Consider the following 13,420-nt stretch of genomic DNA (forward strand, 5'->3'; position numbering starts at 1 on the left):
TTATTGAGACAATATGGTTGATTTGTATATTCATTGGTAGAAGGTAATCCACTGCAGCAACAAGTGCCTTGAAATTCATCAAATGTGTAAAGTTTGAATATAATTGTCTTTGTAATAGTTATACAAGAAGTCAATGCCCTCTAGGTTCTCTAGAGCTCAAGCTCACAATTCTACTCATTTTATACACTTCAGCGATGTAATATTATGCAAGGTACCCTGAAGTTCAACTATTTTAATGTTTAAACAAAATTTCAATGCAGGTGATTTTTTTAATGAAAAAAATTGTTTAAAATAGCAGGAATGAGGGATGTTATTTCCTCCAACTTAAATGATTTAATCCTTGTGAAACAGACATGCCAGGTATAAAGAAGGGATGTGGCACTGGAGGTTGTCCATCTTGGGGTGCAAATGGAGGAGGGTAACTAGGAGGTGGCATCGAAAGCTCTGGACAAAAATAGGAAGGATCAACATGAGCTGGAGGCAATTGTGGAGGGTGAAAGTTAAAGTTATATGCTGATGCGGGGAAATATGCAGATGTTGGTGTAGGAATTATGGGTGGTGGAAAGGATGATGCTAGGGCAGGTGGGACAAGTGATGGAGGGTTAAGAGGATGTATGTGTGGAGGATATGGCAAATGAGTGGCTTGTCCATATTCTGGGGGCAGAACCCCATGGAATGGTCTGTCTGTTCCTCATGAATTGCATATTTTCATTACCTTCTCCTGACATGTAAGAACTTGTATTTGACATTGAAGTGAGGTAGCTTGAAGGTGGTAGTGGGGATGGTGAGGAAGAGGAGGTGGCTGATATACAGGGGCAGAATAACTTTGAGGAGCAATCTGGACGTTTGGGAGCTCTCCAATCTCCACTGTGCTGGTCTGATCTCCTATTGTAACTGCACCTGTGAGCACTGATTTACATTGCGGAGTCGATGTGCAGGTAATCTTGATGTGTGTATGGTCTCGATTTGGAAGATTTTAGATGGTGATGACTCCGCTGCCTTGTTAGCTTCCCTGGAAGAAACAGTGAGTGATTGTTTAATCTTCTTGGGAGGGTTAGGCTGAGGAAATGGTGTCTTAGATTGTTGTGCTTGCTGCTCTTGCTGCTGCTCTTCACTTCTGGGTCTCTTTCTTTTGGGGCTGCCACCATTCGGAATTTTGAGAATGTTCTGACTGTTGTCACAGCGCTGGAGTGAGGGCACTTGAGGCCTTGACTGAAGAGACTCTGGTTGCTGCAATTGATGAGGAGTATGGAGAGCTATCTTCTGGTTTTCTTGTGAATAGAGGGCCAGGATCTGATGGCCAATATCTTCTAATACATCATCAGATACATCTGGAACAAACTGTTCCCACCATCTCCTGTACATTGGTTTTGATGTCCATTCCTGTATTTCAAATTTGCATAAAAGACCTGCCAAGTGCATCACTGAGACTGCTATGATATCAGGTTCCCACTGTAATGATAATGTAGTGCACAAGCTGTCATTTACAAATGTCCACGCCATTTGAACTAACTTTTGGATTTGGTTTTGATCACCTTTGAGTTGTTTGGCATATTTTAACAGGAATTCGTAGGGATGTTCCACTTGAAAATCAAACTTTATGGTCCGTAATAAAACCCTTTCCAAAGCCACAATTTCCTCCTTTGGGTCATTTCCAAATTGACCAAACTGGACGTCATTTAATAAGCGGCGAACTGTTTTGAGAATATCAATACATCTTTTAGGAGTTTCTTCTACTTTTCCTGCCAAAAAAAGAGCACACGCTCCTGTCACATATCTCGGGAATTTCTTAAATGAATGAAACATGTAGAAACGGTGAAAAAACATTATTCCTGTAGCCACCGTGACGTAGGGCAGTCCCAAAGATTTTCCTATATCAAAGATGAACCTGGCACCATCTCGTCGGTATTGGGCTTCAATAGCTGGATCCAGGCCCTCTAACAGTGAAGGTGTCTGAGAGAAAATGTTTTTATCCCAGTACCAGCATGGCTTTCCGTAGTCCAGACTTTGGTCTGCCAAAGTTTCTGAAGAACTGGAAGTTTCTTTATTCCCCTTCATTTCTTGAAGTCAACTTGTTCTTAGTGAAAACTTTTCCTGGGTAAGTTGGAATCTTCCACCTCACCAAGCCCTCCTTAGCAACACCTCTTAATGCAGACCGCAGCGATTTTGCACGTGGGGTGCCAGAAAGCCTGGAACAAAAAAAATCGGTACAATTCAATATTATTAATTTAATCAGATGTATTTCTATATTGTCTTATACAAGAATAGGCTATCATGTGTGGTTGATATGAAGATAGTTTGTCCGAATTTGTTGGAAACTGCTTCCTTAGAATAAGCTGATGCTTAATGTGAGGAAACTGATAAACTTCTCACCCCTCTGTATGAAGCTCACTCTTCCACTTGGGAATTTCTCTAATTCATAAACCTCCCCATTCTAACATAGGGCGAAACTAGTTCTTCCAAGTTGTCAATCCCTCTATCCTAGTTAAGCCTGGATGGTAAAATATGTCCCAGCTATGCTTTCCTCTCTCTCTCTCTCCTTCCCTGTTTCCTCTCTCTCTCCCTCCTGTTTTCTTATTCTCCCTCCTTACCTCTTTCCTTCTGCACCACGAGGTATTTGCGAAAGTCTCAGCCTGGACCCTGAGGGAAGGACCCTGAGGTGGAGAAAGCTCCTCTCAGCTTCTAAGAAAGCTCGGTGGGGAAAGCTATGCGATGCGATGCGATGCGATGCGATGCGATGCGATGCGATGCGATGCGATGCGATGCGATGCGATGCGATGCGATGCGATGCGATGCGATGCGATGCGATGCGATGCGATGCGATGCTCTTCAACAACGCGGCCTGAGACCTTCCTCAGCAACTGGAACCCCCGCCTGATTGCTGCTTATTTAAAGAGGCTACGAGTTAACACCTGGTTCTAGGAGCCTACGAGTTAACACTTTGTTCCAAGTAGCTAAGACTTAACACCTTCTGGAGAAGAACTTGGGAACCCTAACCAGAGAAATTCTAAATGGAAAGGTTTCCTCTGCCCAGATTGCTAGAAGCAACTTGCCTAAGATTCTCCTTTGTAAGTCAGAGACTTACAGGGAAAGGGACCCACATGTGCAAAAATTTTTATGACAGCTCTTTATGTAGTGGCAAAAAACTGGAAACTCTTTGGATGCCCATCACTTGGAAAATGAATGAATATGGCATGGTATATGAAAGTTAAGGAACGATTATTGTTCTATAGGAAATGATTGGCAGGATGATTTCAGAGAGGCCTGGGGAGACTTGCATGAGCTGATGCTAAGTGAAATGAGCAGGACCAGGAGATCATTATACATGGCAACAGCAATATTATACAATCACCAATTCCAGTGGAAGTGACTCTTTCCAACAATGAGATGATTGAAGCCAGTTCCAATGCTCTTGTGATGAAGAGAGCCCTCTAAAATCCAGAGAAAGTACTATGGGAACTGAGTGTAGATCACAACATAGCATTTTCACTCTGTTGTTGTTTGCTTGCATTTTGTTTTCTTACTCATTTTCTTTCCTTTTTGATCTGATTTTTCTTGTGCAGCAACATAATTGTATAAACAGGTTTTCATATATTGGATTTAACATAGATTTTAACATGTATAACATATATTGGATTACATGGGAACACAAGGGTCAATGTTGAAAAGTTATCCAATCATATGTTTTGAAATTTAAAAGCTTCAATAGAAAACTATGGGAAGGTGGAGCCAAGATGGTGGAGAAGGCACACGTGACTTTCTAAGCTCCTCTCATCCCCTCAACCAACTATTTAATTCAGCCTCAAAAATAGCTCTTCACTGCTAAAATTCATGAAGATTAGACGCATACAATTTACCAGCAGAAGATAATCTGGAAGATTGCCAGGAAAGGTTTGTCCTGAGGGGTCAGGAACAGACTAGAGCGGGCAGCAAAAGGCCAGCGCCCTGAGCAGACCAGTGGCAGGGGTGATCTCTGTGGCTAGAGAAGTTATAGAGACGACTCTGCTATAAGCTAACTGTGCTGCCTTGATTACAAAGCAATAAACTGGCAGAGAAATTAAAGCCTAAAACAGAGGGTACGCTAACAAACGCCAGAACCTAACGAGATCTGGCTGTAACCACTCAAACCCAGAAGTGACCAGGCAGACCTGTAACACAGCCTTGGAGCCACATCCTACAGTTTGGGGCTTTTGTGGAGGCAGTTACAAATCTGCACCACAGGGGCCACAGCCCAGTGAAGCCTGTAATCTGCACAGAGAGGGGCTAGGCCTGGGGCAATAGAATTTCCCCTGCAGGACTGTGCTTTCCAGAGCAGAAACGCTTCCGGTCCCTGCAGGGCCATTCACTGCTCAGCTGCTAATACCCACAGCCCCAGGTCAGGATTTGGCTTGGGGCAGTGAAACTCTCACTGCAGTTGTTATCCTACACAGCAGGTTCTTTGCAGGGCACTTTCCCAGCTCAGCCCTGCAGGCCTGAGTTACTTACCTGTAGGAAATTCTTTCCCAGAGCACTCCAGTACCTCGTTGCTTTTTGTAGCTGGCTGGCAGGAGAGCTACCGATCCATACACCTATGACTGCTCTGCAGAGGAAGCTGGTAACCTCCTGGCCCTGAAGGCAGAATCTACAGGCTTTAAAAATGAGTAAAAAAAATCAGACAGAAATCAGACAAAACCAGACAACTGTTGGTCCCCAATACAAAAGACTCTCCTAGAAGAGACTATTAAAAACCTTAAAAGAGGGGAGTTCCTGCCAAGATGGTGGAGAGAAGGCACACAGCTGTGTAAGCTCCACATTTTCTCTCAGAATTCATTTCATGACAAGCCTCTGAATTAATGTCTGACTGAAAAAAACCCACAAATAGTTACCAGGAGAAGACATCCTTGAAATTCACCACGAAAGGTCTGTTTTTGCTTGAGGATGGAGACAGTTTTAGATCATGCACAGGCTGAGGGCAGGCAGTGGCAGCGAGAGCACAGGAGGCAGCTCACAGCGGAGCAGACCGGAGCGGGGTGGGGTGTGATCTCAGTTGTCTCTGTGGGGAGAGCTTTGCTACAGTGTAATGGGCTGAAGCTCCAGTTGATGCACTGAAGTCCCAAGCACGTGAGGCTAAATAGTAATTGGACCATACTCTATTAATATATATGCTTGGAGAAAGAATGACTCCCACCCACTCTTTGTGCAAGTCCTGATGTATTGCATAGGAAATGACGATTTTGGTGGGTGGAGGCAGAGGGGAGGAAGAGAGGCAGGGAGAGACTGCTGGCTGGTTCCTGTTGCAGCTGCACACATTGCGATAGTGACCCGCCCTTCACCTCTGATCCCCCTTCACCTCCAATCCTTCTTCCCCTCTACTGAGAATAAAGATTGAAGATTTTTCCTTAATATGAATTCCTGACTCCAGCTGATTTTAAAATACACAGTCATCACACTACAGGACTGGATACTTTGCCCTGGCAGCAAGTCAGTAGCCCAGCAGAGAAGCTAAAAACACCGGGGGTGAAGATTACAACCCCAAACAGCTAGAGTCTCTCGGGACCTGGCCACCCATCCCCCACAGTGTCTCAGCATGCTCTCAGAGTCTCAAAGAGCAGGTGAGGCACATCCATTACTGTCCTGTTAGGGCCTCGCTGCTGCCCCCTGCAGTCTGTAGAGGAAGCTTGGTAACACCACCCAGCCCTTCCCCCCCAAAAAGCAGATTCCATTTGTTTGTTTTTTTCTTTTTTTCTTTTCTAATTTGTCTTTGATTCTTCTCTGACAAAATGAGCAAAAAATTGAAAAGGACCTTAACTATTGGCAGCTTCTATATGGATAGAGAGCAGACTCTAAACCCTGAAGAGACTAAAAACTGACTGTCTCCAGGTGAATCCCCAAAGGAGGAGATCATCTGTTCCTCAGCACAGATGAATCTCATAGAAGAAATTAAAAAGGCTCTCACAAGAGAGCTAGAAGAAAAATGGGGGAAAAAGAGGGAGGCTTGGCAAGAGAGTCTGGAGAAGTCATCCCACTCATTTAAAGACAGAGTGGATAAAGAAATCAAATCCTTGAAAAATAGGGTTAGTGAACTGGAAACAGAAAATAGCTCTCTAAAAAATAAAATTGGTGAAATGGAAAAAAATTCCATAGTACAAAACAACTCAATTGGACAATTAGCAAAAGATATTTTAAAAGTGAGTGAAGAAAATACTTCATTGAAAATCAGAATTGAACAAATTGAATTGAATGACTCGAGGAGACAACAAGAATCAGTCAAGCAAAACCAAAAAAATCAAACAATGGAAAAAAATATGAAATACCTTTTTAGGAAAACGACAGACCTGGAAAATAGATCTAGGAGAGACAATCTGAGAATTATTGAACTCCCAGAAAAATATGATGAAAAAAAGAACCTGGATGCTATTTTCCAGGAAATTATCAAAGAGAACTGCCCAGAAGTCATAGAAACAGAGGGTAAAATAGACATTGAAAGAATTCATCGATCACCTACTGAAAGGGATCCTAAAATGAAAACACCAAGAAATTTAGTGACCAAATGCCAGAACCCTCAGACGAAGGAAAAAATACTGCAAGCAGCTAGAAAAACCCAATTCAAATATAGAGGAGCCACAATAAAGATTACCCAGGATCTAGCAGCATCCATGTTAAAAGATTGAAGGGCCTGGAATATGATATTGTGAAAGGCTAAGAAACTTGGTATGCAACCAAAAATAACCTACCCAGCCAGAATGAGCATCTTTTTCCAGGGAAGAAGATGGTCATTCAATGAAATAAGCGAATTTCATCTATTTTTGATGAAAAAACCAGAACTTAAGAAAAAGTTTGATCTACAAATATATAACTCAAGAGAAACCTAAAAAGGTAAAAAGAAATCTTGGTAATTACATTTCTGTTATAAATATGTATAAAGAATGCATGTATACCTTGTTCTAGAAACTAGAGGTGGAAAGGACATTGTACCAGAAAAAGGATAAAGAGGGGGTACTACATCTCACGAAGAGGCAAAGGAATCCTATTATATCTGAGAGAAAGAATGGAGGGGGATGAATATAGTGGGTATCCTACTGCCATCATAATTGGCTTTAAGAGAAAAACTTTAGACATATTCAATTTATGGTGAAACTTCTCCCACCTCATTTAAAAGTAAGAAGGGAAAAGTGAAAAGGGAAGGAATACGCTAAGTGGAAGGGAATATGGAAACTGTGAGGGAAAGGAGTAAGGTGGGGGAGGAACTCTAAGGCAGGGGAGGGGAGAGATACTAAAAAGGGGAGGGCTGTGAGAAGCAAGTGGTGCTCACAAGTTTAATACTGGGGAGGGGGGTAAGGGGGAAATAAGGGAGAAAAGCATAAACAGGGGTTAACAAGATGGCAAGTAATACAGAATTGGTAATTTTAACCATAAATGTGAATGGGGTAAACTCCCCCATAAAGAGGAAGCAGTTAGCAGAATGGATTAAAAGCCAGAATCCTACAATATGTTGTTTACAGGAAACACACCTGAAGCAGGGAGATACATGCAAAGTAAAGGTAAAAGGTTGGAGCAGAATCTATTATGCTTCAGGTGAAGTAAAAAAAGCAGGCATAGCCATCATGATCTCAGATCAAGCAAAAACAAAAATTGATCTAATTAAAAGAGATAAGGAAGGGCACTATATCTTGCTAAAGGGTAGCATAGATAATGAACCATTATCAATATTAAACATATATGCACCAAGTGGTGTAGCATCCAAATTCTTAAAAGAGAAATTAAGAGAGCTGCAAGAAGAAATAGACAGCAAAACTATAATAGTGAGAGATCTCAACCTTGCACTCTCAGAATTAAATAAATCAAACCACAAAATAAATAAGAAGGAAGTCAAAGAGGTAAATAGAATACTAGAAAAGTTAGATATGATAGATCTCTGGAGAAAACGAAATGGAGACAGAAAGGAGTACACTTTCTTTTCAGCAGTTCATGGAACCTATATAAAAATAGACCATATATTAGGACATAAAAACCTCAAACTCAAATGCAGTAAGGCAGAAATAGTAAATGCATCCTTTTCAGGCCATGATGCAATGAAAATTATATTCAACAAAAGGCCCGGGGAAAGTAGACCAAAAAATAATTGGAAACTAAATAATCTCATACTAAAGAATGATTGGGTGAAATAGCAAATCATAAACAAAATTAATAACTTCACCCAAGAAAATGACAATAATGAGACATCATACCAAAATGTGTGGGATGCAGCCAAAGCAGTAATAAGGGGAAATTTCATATCTCTAGAGGCCTACTTGCATAAAATAGAGAAAGAGAAGGTCAATGAATTGAACTTACAACTAAAAATGCTAGAAAAAGAACAAATTAAAAACTCCCAAACACTAAACTTGAAATTCTAAAAATAAAAGGAGAGATCAATAAAATTGAAAGTAAAAAAAAACTATTGAATTAATTAATACAACTAAGAGTTGGTTATATGAAAAAACCAACAAAATAGACAAAACCTTAGTAAATCTGATTAAAAAAAGGAAAGAGGAAAATCAAATTGTTAGTCTTAAAAATGAAAAGGGAGAACTCGCCACTAACGAAGAGGAAATTAGAGCAATAATTAGGAGCTACTTTGCCCAACTTTATGCCAATAAATCCAACAACTTAAATGAAATGGAAGAATACCTTCAAAAATATAGCTTGCCCAGATTAACAGAGGAAGAAGTAAATATCCTAACCAGTCCCATTTTAGAAAAAGAAATAGAAGAAACCATTAACCAACTCCCTAAGAAAAAAATCCCCAGGACCAGAGGGACTTACATGTGAATTCTACCAAACATTTGAAGAACAATGAACTCCAATGCTATATAAACTATTTGAAAAAATAAGGGTTGAAGGAGTCCTACCAAACTCCTTTTATGACACAGACATGGTACTGATACCTAAACCAGGTAAGTTGAAAACAGAAAGAAAATTATAGAGCACTCTCCCTAATGAATATTGATGCTAAATTCTCAAATAAAATATTAGCAAAAAGATTACAGAAAATTATCCCCAGGATAATACACTACGACCAAGTAGGATTTACACCAGGAATGCAGGGCTGTTCAATATTAGGAATACTATTAGCATAATCGACTATATCAATAACCAAACTAACAAAAACCATATGATCATCTCAATAGATGCAGAAAAAGCATTTGATAAAATCCAACATCCATTCCTAATAAAAACACTTGAGAGTATAGGAATAAATGGACTTTTCCTTAAAATAGCAAGGAGCATGTATTTAAAATCGTCAGTAAGCATCATATGCAATGGGGAAAAACTGGAACCTTTCCCAGTAAGATCTGGAGTGAAGCAAGGTTGCCCACTCTCACCATTATTATTCAATATTGTATTAGAAATGCTAGCCTCAGCAGTAAGAGTCGAGAAAGAGATTAAATGAATTAGAGTAGGCAATGAGGAAACCAAACTATTACTCTTTGCAGATGATATGATGGTATACTTAGAGAACCCCAGAGATTCTACTAAAAAGCTATTAGAAATAATTCATAACTTTAGCAAAGTTGAAGGATACAAAATAAATCCCCATAAATCCTCAGTATTTTTATACATCACCAACAAAATCCAACAGCAAAAGATACAAAGAGAAATTCCATTCAAAATAATGTCGACAGAATAAAATATTTGGGAATCATCTACCAAAGGAAAGTCAGGAATTATATGAGCAAAATTACAAAAAGTCTTTCCACACAAGTAAAGTCAGACTTAAATAATTGGAAAAATATTAAGTGCTCTTGGATAGGCCAAGTGAATATAATAAAGATGACAATGCTCCCTAAACTAATCTGTTTATTTAGTGCTATACCAATCAGACTTCCAAGAAAATATTTTAATGATCTAGAAAAAAATAACAATAAAATTCATATGGAAGAACAAAAGGTCGAGAATCTCAAGGGAATTAATGAAAAAAAAATCAAATGAAGGTGGCCTAGCTGTACCTGATCTAAAACTATATTATAAAGCAGCAGTCACCAAAACCATTTGGTATTGGCTAAGAAATAGAGTAGTTGATCAGTGGAATATGTTAGGTTCACAAGACAGAAAAATGATAGCAATCTAGTATTTGGCAAACGCAAAGATCCCTAAATTTTGGGATAAGAATTTATTATTTGACAAAAACTGCTAGGATAACTGGAAATTAGTATGGCAGAAATTAGGCATGGATCCACACTTAACACCGTATACCAAGATAAGATCAAAATGGGTCCATGATTTAGGCATAAAGAACAAGATTATAAATAAATGAGAGGAACATAGGATAGTTTATCTTTCAGACTTGTGGAGGAAGAAGAAATTGTGACCAAAGATGAACTAGAGACCATTATTGATCACAAAATAGAAAATTTTGATTACATCAAATTAAAAAGCCTTTGTACAAACAAAACTAATGCAAACAAGATTAGAAGGGAAGCAACAAACTGGGAAAACATCTTCACAGTTAAAGGTTCTGATAAAGGCCTCATTTCCAAAATATATAGAGAACTGACTCTAATTTATAAGAAAACAAGCCATTCTCCAATTGATAAATGGTCAAAGGATATGAACAGACAATTTTCAGATGATGAAATTGAAACTATTTCCACTCATTTGAGTGTTCCAAATCACTATTGATCATAGAAATGCAAATTAAGACAACTCTGAGATAGCACTACACCTGTCAGATTGGCTAAGATGACAGGAAAAAATAATGTGAAAATAATCTTGCTGTTGTTTTTTATCCTTACTGAAGATGTCTGATAACATTACTGAAAAGCATGGGAAATACTGACTGCGAAACCCTACTTCACTTTGTGCCTTGGAAAGCATAAGAATATTGTCCTTCATCCAGAACCTATGCAAATATGCTATCATGAAACTGGTGTACGATGCTGATGAATTTCTCCAGCAAGTTAATTTTTTCCATAATCTTCCATAGGTCTCATTATTGAAAGTTTCAAAAGGCTTGGTTCAATAAACAAATGTTTTGTACAGACCACTATTTTCTCCTGAGTTATTACTCCTGGAGTTTTGGGGCAAACATCATATTGACCATAGATGACCATCTTCCTGATGAAGAATCATCCTATTAAAAAACACTTGGCAAGAATCTTGCCATTAATGACTAAGAGAGATATTCCTTCCCCTGTGGTTTTCACAGAGTAACCTGTTTCCTTTTCTAAAAAATGATAGCATCCTTAAGCTCCTGGGAGATGATTTTCTCTTACCATAGAATCAGGAAGATTTCAGACAGCCTCTGTAGGAGTAGTGGGCTTTCTGTGATGAATTTCCACTGGGATGGAGTCATCAGCAGATGCTTTTCCCTTGGGAAGAGCTTGATGGTGCTCAGTGCCTCTTCTTCAATTGGAGATTTAGCTAGAGAAGAATTGATAGCAATCTGAGGTATATGATCAGTGACTTCAGCATTGATTGATGACAGTCAGTTAAGAACACTATAGAAATAGTCATCTTATCTCTTCAGGATCATGTTTTTCTGATCATTATGACTACCGATGCTGAGTATTTCAGATGCACCAGAGAGCTTGGTCCATAACCTTCATCCTATCATAGAGGACCTTGGGATTACTGCTCTCAGCATAAATTGAATTTTCTCCACATTCTTGCTGAGCTGAGAATTCTCCATCTCTCTCTAACCTTCACTTGCACTCTTGATGGAGTTAAATGCTGTCTTTTTGGCAACGGACAAGCTATCTTGCTAATAAACCTAGGGGAATTCTTATTTCTTGCTTAATGGCTTCTGAATTTTACCATCATTTTCTTCTAACCAGGACTGGTGTTCTGGTCCAGATAAGCAAAAGTTATACAGTACACCAAGTCTCTGAAAGCTGCCCATTCCTCTTCTGCTTTACTATTGTTGACTGTGTATTGACTCAGCTTTTCCTTCAGTTCAGCAACAAACTGTTACTGCATGGGAGAATATCTCTAATCTGTTGATGTCTAATCTTCTGACAGTTATCTTGCCTAAGACATGCTGCTTTTTTCTGAATTTAAAGTTTTAGCTTGGAGAGGATGAGTCTGTGATTAGTCTAGCCCTCTGTACCACACATTGCCTTCATCATTCTCACATCATTCCTATCTCTTCTTTTTTCATCATGATTTTGGGTTTTTTTTTCTTTATTAATTTTTTTTTTTAATTTTCAAAACATATGCATGGATAATTCTTTGATATTAGCTCTTGCAAAACTTTGTGCTCCAATTTTCCCCCTTTCCCCCCACCCCTCCCCTAAATGGTAAGTAATCCAATATATGTTAAACATGGTGGAAATATACATTAAATCCAATATATGCATACATAGTTATACAATTATCTTGCTACAAAACAAAAATCCAATCAAACCAGAAAAAAATGAGGAAGAAAATAAAATACAAGCAAATAACAGCAAAAAGAGTGAAAATGCTGTGTTGTGAACCACGCTCAGTGGTTCTCACAACCATGCTAGGAAAGATTTGTCCTGAGGGGCCAGGAACAGACTAACGCAGGCAGTGAGAGACTAGTGTCCTGAGCAGACCAGGGGCGGGGGTGATCTCTGTGGCTAGAGAAGTTATAGAGACCACTCTGCTATAGGCTAACTGCTCTGCCTTGATTACAAAGCAATAAACTGGCAGAGAAATTAAAGCCTAAAACAGAGGGACAGAGGGTACTCCAAAAAACGCCAGAACCTAACAAGATCTGGCAGTAGCTACTCAAACCTGGAAGTGACTCAGGCAGATTGAAATGCAGCCCTGCAGCCACATCCTGCAGTTCGGGGCTTTTGCAGGGGCAGTTACAAACCCACGCAGCAGGGGGGCACAGCCTGGGCAGCCTCTAATCAGCACAGTGTGGGGCTCGGACTGGGGCAATATAATTTCCCCAACAGGACTGTGCTTCCCGGGACAGAGACACTTTTGGTCCCTGCAAATCCATTCACTGCTCAACTGCTAATACCCACAGCCCCAGGGTGGCATTTGGCTTGGGATAGTGAAACTCTCACTGCTCAGAGTCTAGCCCCAGGGGAGTCATTATCTCACACAGCGGGGCTTCTTTGCAGGGCACTTTCCCAGCTCTGCCCTCAGACCTGAGTTACTTCTGGGTGGGGAACTCTTTCCCAGAGCACTCCAGTACCTCGCTGCTTTTTGCAGCTGGCTAGCAGGACAGCTACCGGTCCATACACCTTTCACTGCTCTGCAGAGGAAGCTGGTAACCTCCTGACCCTGAAGGCAGACCCTACAGGCTTTAACAAAATGTGTAAGAAAATCAAAAGGACAATTGATAGTTTCTACTCAGAAAGAGAACAGCTTTTCAACCCTGAAGAGACTAATAACAGACAGTCTCCAGACAATTGTTGGTCCCCAATACAAAAGGCTCTCCTAGAAGAGACTATTAAAAACCTTAAAAGAGAACTAGAAGAAAAAT

The 13,420-nt window shown here is 39.9% G+C and overlaps 1 pseudogene; it reads right to left on the minus strand.

Moving 5' to 3' along the window:
- Positions 1-310: 310 nt before the first annotated feature.
- On the minus strand, positions 311-2,058 carry LOC100924102 (annotated as a pseudogene).
- Between the last annotated feature and the right edge of the window lie 11,362 nt (positions 2,059-13,420).

This window comes from Sarcophilus harrisii, chromosome 1 (genome assembly GCF_902635505.1).
Source record: "Sarcophilus harrisii chromosome 1, mSarHar1.11, whole genome shotgun sequence".
NCBI classification, from domain to species: domain Eukaryota; kingdom Metazoa; phylum Chordata; class Mammalia; order Dasyuromorphia; family Dasyuridae; genus Sarcophilus; species Sarcophilus harrisii.